The sequence below is a fragment of the Gobio gobio genome (genome assembly GCF_949357685.1).
Source record: "Gobio gobio genome assembly, chromosome: 13".
Classification (NCBI taxonomy): Eukaryota; Metazoa; Chordata; class Actinopteri; order Cypriniformes; family Gobionidae; genus Gobio; species Gobio gobio.
The window spans coordinates 36028510-36040906 of record NC_137106.1 but is presented as its reverse complement, the minus strand read 5'-3'; the positions used below and the strand labels follow the sequence as shown (position 1 = coordinate 36040906).

The 12397-nt window shown below is 37.5% G+C and overlaps 1 protein-coding gene across 1 annotated transcript in view; it reads right to left on the bottom strand.

The window, feature by feature from the left end:
- smyd3 (SET and MYND domain containing 3) overlaps positions 1-12397 on the bottom strand; it is a 292840-nt gene that overhangs the window by 122720 nt on the left and 157723 nt on the right. The window lies entirely within an intron of this gene.

Here is a 12397-nt window from a genome sequence, read left to right as displayed (position 1 = left end):
CTCAGCAACATCCAGCCAGCAGGATTATTAAACCATGGCACGTTATTGCACTTCTCATCATTTCTAAAGTCTCCAGAGAGACGCAGCACTGATGGATGTTCAGAGAAACAGACCGGTGCAGGAAAGCATTGGGAGTAAATGTTTAGATAATGCCTTTTAAAATGGATCCATATATAATAAATACACAAACCTTGTTTTTTATATATTGGTTTTAGTTTAAGACAATAAATTAGCTAGAATTTAACTGAAGAAAATCCTATTGTTTGCAAGACTCACGAACATGATGCTGGAATGTTGTTGGTGGTTGCCAAGGTGTTATGAATGTTTTTAAGTGTCTCGCTAAGTGGTTGCTAAGGTTTTTGGGAGATTTTGATGGTGATTAATTATGGTGCGTTCAAGGCCTCCTGGGAAGTTCGTATGTACGAGGTGGGAAGTTGTGTTTACAACGTCAGGTGCATTCAAGTTACTTTCATTGGAGCAAGATGTGGGTGTACCTTCACTTACTTAACTACACAAACTCTAAAAAAGAATGTACACAGAGTGTGTTTTGCTTTTTAATGTTTTTAAATATTTTATGAAATCACTGCAAACTTTACGTTACATAGGCTATTATATTGTTAAATTACAATGCCATCATTTTTTGTGCAGAAAATTAGCTTATTTTGTTGTAAATAAAACATCCAATGTCACTGCTAAATACAAAATATATTGTGGTATTCCACCACGTTGCTGACACGTCCCCAACTTGTAAACATCTTGTCTTCGAGAAAATCCTGAGCTTTTGAGACTTTCTGGTGGCGTTAATGTACGTTCAGCTAGTAAATATAATCTTTTCGACATTACTAGCCCAAGTTAAAAGAGCCGACCCCTAATTCTCTATGATTTTCTGGTTATGACTTGGGTCCTGAAAAGCATAAAAGCATGTATGCACAAAAGTGTAATACTTAGGATTCAGGGTTTTGAAATACAAATATACAAAAATTATTCAACAATAAATTTGTCTCCCAAAACAAAGATTCTGAAATGCCTAAACGAGTCATCAGTAATTCCAGTCTTACTTCTGTAACATTCATATGTAACAATATAACAAATTTGCATAATGCCAGCCTTTGGTCTTCATTGGATGCCCGTGAACAACATCTACTTTGATCTGCCCTCAAACACTGTAGCTGGTTTGTGTTTTGTACATGTTGAGAAAACTTTATGAAAGCAAATTGTCTTTGTAGACACTTCCAAAGGATGAGGATGTGAAAAGTCAGAAATTAAAATTACCACAGCAACACAACAGCAGTATAACCTTTTGTTGTGTTCCCGTCTTTTTACTGACGATTGCTTCTTAAATATCGATGAGGTCAAAAGCGCGTATCCATTAAAGATGGCCAACCCATTCTCACTCCCAAGGCGTCAAAAACCGAAGCATGGTCAAGTGTCTTCCGCGTCACAATGAAGACGCTAAAGGTAACCATAGGCGCCATTTTTCGACACGCTGGTTGCTCCATTCCTTTCAATGAGAAACCTTTGGCGTCATACACAGACACATTGGGCATGGGAACGTTATCGTCATAATGAAATTTTATTGGGTTATGATTTTGCCATTATGACATGTTGGAGTGTGATTCTCAATTTATTCAGCCAGCATAATTTTATTTACATTTATTTTATTTACGCTATTTAGACATGTTTGAACATGTGACCCAACCCCATCTCATCCCATCCCTAAACCTACCCATTTGTGTGTTATATGATATAAAACACAGGATATAACAGGCAGATACGACTGCATGCACAATTTATCCAAAAAGTACAAATATTTCAAGTGTTCCAAGGCCAAACGATTGATTTGTGTGAAGAAAATCCCCAAAAGCGATCAGCACCTCAATCCGCCGAATATCATGAACACATTAAAATTTCAAAAATTGCTGCCCTGTTACGTCAGATTTCATAGTGAAATTGCATTGGCTCTCGTATGTCTCTAGACCAATTGCGTCATTACGTCAGCTTTTATTGTAAATTGTCATTGACTCCTGTGTGTCTTGTGACCGATTGCGTCATGCTAAAGAGTCGTGTGTGTCATTTGAATGAGATATGAATGAGTGTGTTCACGGAGCGGCGGGATCATCATTTCAGCGATTAAACCATTAAGATCAATTCTGTTCTTTACATGAAGATATCGTATGACTTCAGAAGACTTGGAATGCACCATGAGTTAATACTTTTATACTGTTTTGGCCAGTTTTTGCAATAAATACCTGTTACTGTACTTTTATTTGCCTGTTACATGTTTTATATTTTTTAGAGGAGGGTAGGTTTAGGGTAGGAGTGGGGTTAGTTGCTCCAAAATATAAAAGTAGCCTTTACATATGAATAAAATAATGTCTGCTTTTGCAAATGCAAAGAATTAAATTGGGTAAATCTGGGCAAATAACTGAAATGAATCACTCCTGTAACTATGATTAAATAATTTATGTATATTCTAACACTAACTCAAGTTATTAGTCTTACTGAAATAGTTTTGCTAAGCAGCTGAGGGACACTATTACCTAAAACTGTGTATATTAATGCAGATTGTCTGTCGTTGTTACTACTTTGAGTAAAGATAAAGGAAGGAGCAAGATATGTTTTACAAACTTTAATGCTACATCAGTCAATATTACAAGTTAGAGCTTGGTTAACGTATGCACTGCTATTGATACAGTTAATGATACAGTTCCCACATGTGCAGAAATACACATGGGTTTGCTGATGGACTTGTTGATGCTGATGGTGAGGAATTACAGTTGCAACATCTCATAATGTACCTCAAACTGAGTAGCTTATCACTGAGAAACGTCCTGCTCAAGTCATCCTTGCGTTGGAGGTTCGGGTTGAATAACTAGTTCTTCTAATGTTTCATTATCTAATGTTTCATTATTACGCTCGGATTGATAATATATCGGTAATATCGACAACCTCGTTATTGTTTTTACAGTGTGTACAATCGCTGAGGACTGAGGAAACCTCTGGAGCAGGGTGTTTAGTTTACAGTTTTTTTTATTCACTACTACAGGTACTGTTTTCAAAAGCACGGTGTACATTTTCAAAACTCATAGTGCTAATATCACAACAGATTATGAAAAGTGCACTTTTTTCAAACATTTCGGCATATTTTCAATTGTGTTAGTACAATATACAAAACCACAAAGTATCCTTTTCACTACACAAAATAAGTGTTTCATCTTTATAAATGTTTCATTCACAGTAACTGTCTTTCATAAAGCTCTTACTATCAAAATTTTGATTTGCATCTCTTCTCGTTCAGTTTAATACATTTGTCTGTTATTTAATCCAACTGATCTTAATGGTTAATCAATTAATCATTTGGAACACCAATAGATTTCTATAGATATTGATTATATATACATAGTTTCTACTTTGTATGCAATTTCCGATATGGATAACCATATGAAATGAATAATTTTTTACATTATAAGTGATTAATCTTAGAATATTAGGTGTATGTGTGATTAAAAGTGTATGTGTGTGTGTGTGTGTGTGTGTGTGTGTGTGTGTGTGTGTGTGTGTGTGTGTGTGTGTGTGTGTGTGTGTGTGTGGGAAATTTTTTGGTCAAGCTTATAAATGAGTTTTTTTGAAAATGTAAAAATGCAGAAATGTTTCTGTGATGAGTAGGTTTAGTGTAAGGGGGAAAGAATATAGAGCTTGTACAGTATAAAAATCATAATGTCTATGGAGAGTCTATGGTGTGTGTGTGTGTGTGTGTGTGTGTGTGTGTGTGTGTGTGTGTGTGTGTGTGTGTGTGTGTGTGTGTGTGTGTGTGTGTGTGTGTGTGTGTGTGGTGTGGGGTGGGGTGGGGGGTGGAATAATAGTCAATGACGGTGTAACATCAGACTGATCAGAAATCAGAAGAAGGGAGACAGATGGTATCAAATATAGCAATTTACATTTAAGTATGTATACCATGTGATACTGTAAACAGATTACCATGGTAGAGAAATTACTGTAACTCACCCTTATAAAGCTCAACTACAGTAGATTCAGTCATTTAAAACATTTATTGGCAGCAAACTCTGTTATAGCACAGAACCTCATGGCTGTGCCATAACTTTATCACTCCTTTTGATAACACACGGAATACTATAACATTATGGATTCAATTACATAAGTTAGGTAATGTAAGTGTATTTTCTAATGAGGCATATGTAGCCTGTGTTACTGTAGATAATTCAGCAATGAGGGTGATTTGAAACATGTATCTTGCGTTGTATACTGTTGGATGAACTGATTGTTAAAAGTACTAAACTGAAAGAAGATCACACTGTTGTGTTCCGATGATTAAACCAAATGTTCTCATTACATATTATAAAAATCTTGTGTTTGAAGCAATGATTATATGGACTGAAAATATGCGCAACTGAATGAAAGCATGAGATCAGGTTTTGAAAGAAGGACTGTGTTACAAGTGTGATCAGTTTGGATTTTTGTACTAAGAGTTTTGAAAATGTACACCTTACTTGTGAAAATAGTACCAAAGCGAAAAAAAAAAAAACTGTAATTGGATGTTTAGTCTCGGACAGGCACTGTAAGCGGTCGACCAATCACAACAGACTGGGCCGTCTCACCAATAAGAGTCGTTTTCAGACTCCTTGAGAAATGAGGTGATGCAGCAATGTATATTATGAGAAAATTAAAGTGCTTTTTGACCTTGGATGCATGGAAACCTGTTGTAGGAGAGCTTTTTAAAGGTTTCCAAGAGCCTACTCTGCTCTGATTGGCTCAGTTTGTTGTGATTGGTCTACTGCTTACAGTGCATGTCAGAAACTAAACACTGTGAGGAGCTGTCCATGCCAGGATCAGCGTCGCCCCTGGCAACCCCAATCATGCACGTCTGGCGAATGAGGAACCCCAAACGAGGAACCACCTGATCCCAATCACAACAGGCAGATACAAGATGCCATGCTACAAACACAGGAGGAGAGCCACCAGAAGGAAAACACTAATGCTTTCTCTGTCTCTCCTTTCCCAGAGATACGGACTGAGCCACCACTCTGATATCCACGCTTACTCCTCAAATTCTCAAGCGACCTGTTCGCACAGTGCACGGAAGAAGGCTACTTTGCCCTCATCACATTTGCACCTTGGATATTTCTTTTCACTGTCCACTCTGCAAAGAAAACCCTCTGGGGGAACTGAAGCACTTGTTGTTTGCACCTCATTCACGGTCCCGCCACAACATCCATTACCATATCTGAATTTCACATCTGGGGTCCGTTCTTCATACCTCACTAACTCAGTTAGCTGGATTTGATTGATGACGATTTGGCATGATCTTGGATTGTTTGGTTCTTCGACGCTCATCCTGGACTTGCTGTCATTGCAACAGATCTGTAAGCTTAAACCTTCTCGCGAGCAGGCTTATTTCATGTAAACAGGATTAGATTGCATCTTGAGGTGATACTTAAAATCTGTCCCAGCCACTGCTACTTTATTACAAGAGTTCATTACTGAACCAGGGGCAATAATAATAATTTTAAATACTAATAATATACAAATTTTAAATTGTATATGTATATGAGAATGTATATAATATTATAATGTTGTGTATAATACTATAGACCAGGGGGTCTCAAACTCGCGGCCCGCATAGATATTTTGTATATTTTGTGGCCCCCTTGACATCAAAGTTTAGTGTTAGTGCGGCCTGCGCGTTGCTCTGAAAAGCACCTTTTTGCTGAGTCATTGCGTATGCAGCGCTTGCTGCCTTCTTTGTGTGTGTGTGTGTGTGTGAGTGAGAGAGAGAGAGAGAGAGAGAGAGAGAGAGAGAGAGAGATGGCTCGCCCCTCCCTCATGCAGTATAATTGGTTGACGGCGCGTGATTGACAGGAACAGACGAACGAAGCTGATCAGACAGTCGAAACGAATGTGGTCCAACAGCGCTCGTCAATGTCAAAATGATTGAGATGGCCAATCAAATCAAAGGAGGCTGGGTTTACATTCTCTTTTGGCTCATGCACAGTCTTCACACACAGAGGAGCGCGTCAATCTATCGCTTAATGCCGTTGCGGAGAGAGACTATTCTTTCCGGTGAAATCACAAAACAAAATGCACACAAACGTGTCCTTGCTCTTAATATACAAGCATTGATGAACATCTTTGATTTTAATGAAGAAAAACTATATGAGGGCAGATTAGAACCCTGAACCTTTGACACGGTTGACAAAAATTCTACCACCAGACCACTAGAGAATTCAATAATTAATGCATTTATTGATTCATGTGAAGAATCTCGGGACTAATAATATATTTGACACAAATGCAAATATTGTTTACAAATAGTCCAAAAAAGACTATTTCCCAACTAGAATTAGACCTAGAATTTCGTTCACTGTTCCGTTTGACCTGTTACGGCCTTGCTTTGAATTAGTCTATTATTTAAAATAAAATTTAAATCATTCATTATTTCATATTACAAGATTTAATTTCTATAGACTATATTTTTAAAAATAGAGTAGGCAAGAGAAGCCTATGTTCTGAAGAACAGTTCATGTTCAGAAGAAACATTCATGTTGAAGAACTATTAATAAATAAAGATTGAGAGGTTTGGATCAGTTGTGCTACTTTTTTTTGGAATACTTGAAACACTTTTTATGTGGAATACTTGATGCGGCCCAGCCTGACCCGGAGTCTACCTCCAGCGGCCCCCAGGTAAAATGAGTTTGAGACCCCTGCTATAGACACAGCCACTTGATTGAGCGATTTATTTGTGATGGTTTATTTGTGACACATATTGTACAGTTCATCTGAGCCGTGCATTAATTTAAGTGATGACGGATATTATGGGAGTGACTTGATGCCGCGCAAGAGATGCAGAGAATTTGATCTTGACCCTTAAGAAACTTTAATACTGTCACGTTACAAATCTGCTTCAAATTTAATTAAAAAATGTAATTACAACATTGAAATAAAAAGGTAAAGGGTGTACAAATACTGTATAAAATCGTGAATATAAATAATTGGTAATCATATTACAAATCATATTACAAAATATTGTTTATATACAATATACATTTATATACAATAAATATTGTTTATATACATATTACAATATATATTACAAATCATGTAAAAAAAAAAAAAACATTTATCATTGATCTATTATAACTTTTATGTTGGTTTGGTCGTTTAGCTGTTTCCTTATAAAGGTCCAGATATTCATGGGTTTTTTTTTTTTCAAGTTTTTTGCCAGGTGGCTTTTTTAGTTATATGATGTCATTACGTTGCTGTCTTGACGCCAGCCAATCGCTGCATTGCTGATCATGGTTTCGAGTATCGATGCATCTGCCCTCCTCAGGGAAAACAGGAACGCGCAGTGATCTTAGATCATTTAATCCAGATATTTAAATCCAATCCGCAAATTTGTTTGAAGAAACAAATTAGCCTGACATCAGTTATCACGATTAAAAGATCTGGGACCTGTCAAATCAGCTCAGATGTATTAAGCGAGGTACGAAGATTTTCAGTGATACGAACATTAACAATGGCGTCGTTTTTTTTTTCTGTATCAGTTTGAGTGCAAGTTGTCATCCTTTGTGTAAAGTGGATTTGCTTTCACAGCACAGTAAACAGCGTCTTCTTGACATCAACAACACAAACCAAACTCTTCCAGGCCTCGGGTACATCTACAGTGTTTGAGGGCGGGTCAAATTAGACATTGATCACAGGCAGCCAATGAAAACCATAAGCTGGCATTATGCAAATTTGTTACAAACCTACGTAGGTTGGTGCAGGTAGTAAGACTGGAATGACTGACGACTCGTTTCAGGCAGTTCAGAATAGGTTCAACCTTTTGGGAGACAATCACTATTTATCCTTTGATCTTCGAAAACATAAAGATCTTTTACATTCACAAAAGGCTATATTACACACTTCATGAAAGGTAATATCGGAAGGCAGTCTAAATACATGTGTGTTTGTTAAAACATCAAAATAAACAGAAGGCTTTTGAGGCTGAAAAATGATACACATTAAACATTGGGAGCACTGAAAAGTTCAAAAATCGTGAAAATGTGGGTAGTTCTGTGTTTCATCTACAGGGTTTTAACAAGGATCTTAACATCTAAATGCACTTTTTTCATCTTTGTTAGCCCTTCACAACAACAGGATAAAGCGTTTGCCCTTTGGGGTGTCTCTGGGGATCGGGTTAATTGCATCCCAATAGGAGTGTGAACTATTGATTATCGGTCACAGTGTTGCATGTAACTTCATTCAACTTCATTAAAGGATCATTACTAAGACAGTGTGTAAAAGCAGGTCGTCAATGACCACACCAACCCTTAGTTTTGCCAGTGCATATACTGAACGTGTGTCAGCCTTCGCATTTCAAGAGGGAAAGTGCTGAGACTTCATTACAAACATTTCAGCCTCGGAAAACGGTCTGAGAAACAGCATATCTGAACGACCATTATGCATTCCAATAAAGCCTCTTCAATGCATTCAGAGGGAAATGTCGACTGGTTCTCATCTAATAACACACTTCTGTAATGGAGTTTGGTGGATTATGGGATTTAGAGTGCACTGACCCTCATGTGAATATTACACAATTATCCTCAGTTGACAAGATTCCCGTAATCTAATGACGACGTTAAATGAGCTCCCACGTGTCCTGTTAAGTTCTTTCTGCACAGCATGCAACAACTTTAAAAACTTACATTTTACTTTAACAAGATACTGATGTGTAAAAGAGTTTAGTTATAAGAGGCAAGTTCCAAAACAAAATGAAGGAATAACAGTCAGTTGTGCATTTACAAAGGCACACTATGTAAGATTTTTGGATTAAAATGTCCAAAAAACACTAGAAATGTTTTTATGTTTTGTTGTTTTGTGTACTTACATTATCCTAAATGATTCCAACAATGTTTTAATTTAGAGAAATCAGCTATTTTAACCAGTGTAAAGGCCCATGTCATTGTGCTGCCTGCCAATGACGTCATACATGTATTACCCTCAATTTCCAGTTTTTCATCCATAGAAACCATGGAAACACCAAAGATGCTTTAATATACATTATTATGTACCTTTTTAACGTGTCACATTCATCAGCATTGCGGCTCTGCAGTTGGATACTATTATCCGCGCCACGTGTTCTTTTAAGAGCAAAAACGTGTTCTGTTTTTATCATCCCTTTATGCTCAGACATCAAATTCAAATTTAATAGATGCGGGCAAATGCAGACAACAGCGCAACGTTTAAAGATCATTTCCGATGACTGACATCACAGAATTTACCGGTATTTTGATGCTAATGTGTGAATGGTCTCTTACCGTAAAGTCACTCTGGTAATTTTACAGCAATTTACCGGGATTGCTGTGTGAAAGGTGCTATTGTCTGAATCTCTCGTATTCTCGATTTTCCCGCGAGTAACATGTTTGTATGGTCCTACCAGACTCTCTGAATTAAAAAGAAATGGTACCTAAAAATGTATTAATATTTTATTAATATGATATTCTAATATCAATCTAGCTTACTGCAATGTGCAACAAATGTCTCACAACAGCCAGAGTACTTTCAACACACTCAACGTTATTTTTTGTATCATTGTTTTGACCTAAACAGCGTCGCATTACCCCACAATTTTAATTTGTCAGATTAGTGACCTGTATGAGTAGTGTCAGCACTTGCAGCCATTTCATCCGAATTAAATAAAATAATGTAAATTTAAGTGATTAAACGTAACTGTAACAATGTTCAAGTTCAGGGAAGAAGAGGGCGTAACTTTAATTGTAAAATATACATAAACAACTAAATGAAAGGAGCGACCAATAATAAGCATAATAAAACTGCCCCGCCTTGCTTCATACCACATTAACGTTAATAAAACTGTAATACATTAGTACATTACCCCCGTCAGATTGCTTTCGATGTGTGCAACGACTAATTCCATAAACGTTTAAATTAACATTTTGCAACCTACAGTCTGTATATGCGATCCATTTGAAACAGACTACTTAATCTACGAACAGTCCAATTCCATACCTACTGAATGGAACACAAAAAATAGGTCAGATGCATGCAATGTGCTTGCCTTGCACAAGACTCCCATGATTCCACGCTCATTCTCAGTCATCGAGAAACGCCTTTATTGTTTTGAATAAGCAACCTCTAGCAATGAAAATTAGTGTGCTTTCACACTAGCAGTTTTGGTGCGCACCCTGGTTCGACTGACGTCAGACTTCGGTTCGTTTGGATGATGAACGCTGTCTTCCGAACTCGGGTGCGCACCTGCACCTGAGTCCGCTTAAAAAGGGTGGTCTGGCGTACGGTTCATGTGAACTCCGGTACGGTTCGCTGCTGATGTGAACGCAATCGCACTAAATTGCGGAAGTGCACCGCTATTAATGACGTATGATTTGATAAAAATGTGTGTTTGTGTGTGTTTCACTCATTTCCCTGGGGAGCGTGACTGACGTAGGCCTACTGCAAGAGGTAGATCTAATTTCTGCTCTTCAGCATTCTTTAGAGCATTTGCAGTACATTCGCGGCAGATAGACGCAAGTGCCATTACGTACTGAAGCTTTAGAAACAAAACCAACGGTTCTAAAATATAAAAGTGAGATGAGCAAAGCTATGCATTTTGCCACCTGCACGCTCGCTGTCGTTACCAAGCAACGGGGTAAACAGCTGCTGCTTTCATTACGCAGACCGGTTCGGACCCAAATAATATAATATGAACACAGTCGAGCGGGCGCAGGGGGAGGGGGGAGCAATTGAACTCGGGTTCGGTCCAGGCAATCGAACCAAGTGTGAAAGCACCCTTACTGTGCCTTTAACATATGGCGCATTTTTCGGTGACAGTTATGAAGGACTGAGAGAGAAAAAAAAATACAGTCATATGATATATGCATGCATATTAATGTTGGGCAGGAGGTGAAACACATAAACATACATATATATATATATATACACAATGGTGGCCAAAATTATTAGAACTCTTGGCATCTGGGAGTCGTCTTATTGAGCCTGGATTTATTTTCCCTGAGGACAATGACCCGAAACATTATTCTAACTATTGCCGGAATCTGCGACGGAAGGAATCTGCTGGAACATTGAAAATGATGGACTGGCCCCCTCAAAGTCCGGACCTCAATCCCATCGAGCACATTTGGGGCGAGTTGGAAAATAAACTGGACAGATCTACATTCAAAGGAAAGCCTTTGGCTTCAGTTGCAGAAGGCATGGGATAACATTAGTGGTGAATTTCTCAGAGGAAATATATTGACATTATGCCAGAGAGATGTGCGGCTGGAATTGCTGAAAAGGTGGACACACCAAATATTAAAGTTAAAAGTGGATCAAAACAGTACGACTCATCTCATATTTGATGGTCAGAGCAGCCATTTCATGAACATTATGAAATTAAATCATGTTTTGTAGGCAAAAAAGGTCAATATTTTTCAAATCTGTCAGGTGTTCTAATAACCATTGGCCATCACTATATATAACATACAACGATATAGATTCAATAAAAAAGTTTATATGTTAAAACATCATGTGGCAATGCCATTTTTTTTATTAAATGAATTAAATACATTCCAAGTCAAAGGTACTCCATCTATTATTATTTTCTCTTTCTAATTGGAACTTGATGCAAACAAAGCAAAAAGTTGTTATTCATAACAAATGTATAATAAATCTGGCATAAGTGCAAAACTGCTTCATATTATGTTAAAAACAGACCCAAAACAGTAGTTATTTTACAAAACCGCCTAAATACAACAGTCTGCATTGTATATTCACGGTCATAGCGCCTAGCTTACTGTCAATTTGTTGCTATATGAATATAAAAACCATGCAATTTGCATTACAGAAAACACACACAAATAATCACATGGGATTTACGACAGCATATTTATATTAATTTTTAATTCACACTTTTTTAAGATGCATTGGATGGTCTGGACTAACCAGCTCCACTTTTTTTCCAAAGCTGCTGGACTAATAAAAGGGCGCATCATCCAACTGTATACATTTCATATATGTTTTAGTGGTGACACTAAAAGGTTTAATCTTCATTCTTTTTATTTTCTAACATAATGCACTGATCAATTCAGAAAAATCAAACAGCATGTTGAGATCTCCTTTCTTAAACAGGCAAAACTTCATCAGACAGCATCGCTGCATCACATATAAACAACACGCCCCAGTAAAAATGAATAACAGTGTAGAGGCAGCATGCATGACTGTGTTTCATGGAAACGATTGCATCCAACTGAGTCGTTCTGACAGCTAGGTCTTCGATTTTCATGGGTTATATACGTTATGACTCAACAAAAACAAACACAGAGCACTGCGACACACAGAGCAATGCTCCCATGATACACTGGGGCCACAGAGGATGCATGCATTA